The sequence below is a fragment of the Coregonus clupeaformis genome, chromosome 19 (genome assembly GCF_020615455.1).
Source record: "Coregonus clupeaformis isolate EN_2021a chromosome 19, ASM2061545v1, whole genome shotgun sequence".
NCBI classification, from domain to species: Eukaryota; Metazoa; Chordata; class Actinopteri; order Salmoniformes; family Salmonidae; genus Coregonus; species Coregonus clupeaformis.
Genome location: NC_059210.1, coordinates 14,655,404 through 14,657,903, shown reverse-complemented (window position 1 = coordinate 14,657,903; position 2,500 = coordinate 14,655,404). Strand labels below are relative to the sequence as shown.

General features: G+C 35.0%; 1 protein-coding gene across 1 annotated transcript in view; it reads left to right on the top strand.

Annotated features, from left to right (window-relative positions):
* LOC121531588 (mitochondrial glutamate carrier 1) overlaps nucleotides 1-2,500 on the top strand; it is a 76,767-nt gene that overhangs the window by 41,694 nt on the left and 32,573 nt on the right. The window lies entirely within an intron of this gene.

Here is a 2,500-nt window from a genome sequence, read left to right as displayed (position 1 = left end):
CTGCATAGTCTAGCCTACTTTGCCCCTGTCCCTCTGGCTCAGGGTAAACGAAGAAGATAACATGTATTTATAGCCCGTTTGTTTGTGAGAAAATGTGAATGGGATCAAATTAGGTTTATCTTAAAACTTGGGTTGATTAGGGCTATCTAGACTTTTTCAAGCCTAAATTATTAACTGGAATTAATCAACAAACACAATAGCGGACATAGACTGTGAGTTCATTTGTAATTAGGCCTGCAGTTGCATGGGGCAAGACTACCCGATGCAAACCCTGCATAAAGTAAAGCTCAGCCCTGTGAGTTTTATTCTCCAATCATGTTGCTTTCTATATGTGTGTGGGTATAGGAAACCCCCCCTAGTCCTTCTTTAAAATATAAATCATATGGACATTTTGACAGGGTTTTCCTCCTCCCCAAGGCCAGGATTTTTCCCAGTGTTTTAAAAAACAACAACAAGTGACCTGATTAGAAAAACTCTGGTCCCATCATAGGCCCATATTAAACCTTTTTTTACAACATATGAATCATGTCATACCGTATAAGGTCTGGAGTTTTACCTGGTTAGGTTACCAGATCAGAAAAAAACTACGGGCCCAGAATTCATTTTTTCCGCCCCACCGTTCTTGGACCTGTGCCAACTGACAGTTCTACAGACAGAAGGCAGTTGTTTCTATACAGACCCCTGTGTGTCCATGATGACAACGTTACAGAGACAGACAATGTTACTAATATGTAAAGTTACAGAGACAGACAATGTTACTAATATGTCAAGTTACAGAGACAGACAATGTTACTAATATGTCATGTTACAGAGACATACAATGTTACTAATATGTCAAGTTACAGAGACATACAATGTTACTAATATGTAATGTTACAGAGACATACAATGTTACTAATATGTAATGTTACAGAGACATACAATGTTACTAATATGTAATGTTACAGAGACATACAATGTTACTAATATGTAATGTTACAGAGACATACAATGTTACTAATATGTAATGTTACAGAGACATACAATGTTACTAATATGTAATGTTACAGAGACATACAATGTTACTAATATGTAATGTTACAGAGACATACAATGTTACTAATATGTCAAGTTACAGAGACATACAATGTTACTAATATGTAATGTTACAGAGACATACAATGTTACTAATATGTAATGTTACAGAGACATACAATGTTACTAATATGTCAAGTTACAGAGACATACAATGTTACTAATATGTAAAGTTACAGAGACATACAATGTTACTAATATGTAATGTTACAGAGACATACAATGTTACTAATATGTCAAGTTACAGAGACATACAATGTTACTAATATGTAATGTTACAGAGACATACAATGTTACTAATATGTCATGTTTTCCCCAATGATCACGTAGCTACATCATTAGGTACTGGTGATAATGGTATAGTTTCATGGTAGGCCTACAGATGGATTGGAGTACAATGATAGAAACAGACAATGTTAATATACAGTGCTATGAAAAAGTATTTGCCCCCTTTCTAATTTTCTCTACTTTTGCATATTTGTGATACTGAATGTTATCAGATCTTCAACCAAAACCTAATATTAGATAAAGGGAACATAAGTGAACAAATAACACAACAATTACATATTTATTTCATAAACAAAGTTATGCAACACCCAATTCCCCTGTGTGAAAAAGTAATTGCCCCCTAATATAATAGTAATATAATATAATAATAATAATAATAATAATAATAATATTAATAATAATATGATATTATATAATAATAATGTAATATATAATGTATAAAGCTAGCTATATTAGGCTATACTGCTACTGCCATAGTTCTATGGTCCACCTACAGATGCATTGCAGTGGCCTCTGGCCATGATTGAGACAATGTTCCTAACATGACGATGGCAACAATGTTACAAACAATGCTACTAATATGTAGCCTAATGTTTGACCACAATGTTACTAATACAGTGGGGGAAAAAAGTATTTAGTCAGCCACCAATTGTGCAAGTTCTCCCACTTAAAAAGATGAGAGAGGCCTGTAATTTTCATCATAGGTACACGTCAACTATGACAGACAAAATATGAAAAAAATAACCTGAAAATCACATTGTAGGATTTTTTATGAATTTATTTGCAAATTATGGTGGAAAATAAGTATTTGGTCAATAACAAAAGTTTATCAATACTTTGTTATATACCCTTTGTTGGCAATGACACAGGTTAAACGTTTTCTGTAAGTCTTCACAAGGTTTTCACACACTGTTGCTGGTATTTTGGCCCATTCCTCCATGCAGATCCCCTCTAGAGCAGTGATGTTTTGGGGCTGTCGCTGGGCAACACGGACTTTCAACTCCCTCCAAAGATTTTCTATGGGGTTGAGATCTGGAGACTGGCTAGGCCACTCCAGGACCTTGAAATGCTTCTTACGAAGCCACTCCTTCGTTGCCTGGGCGGTGTGTTTGGGATCATTGTCATGCTGAAAGACCCA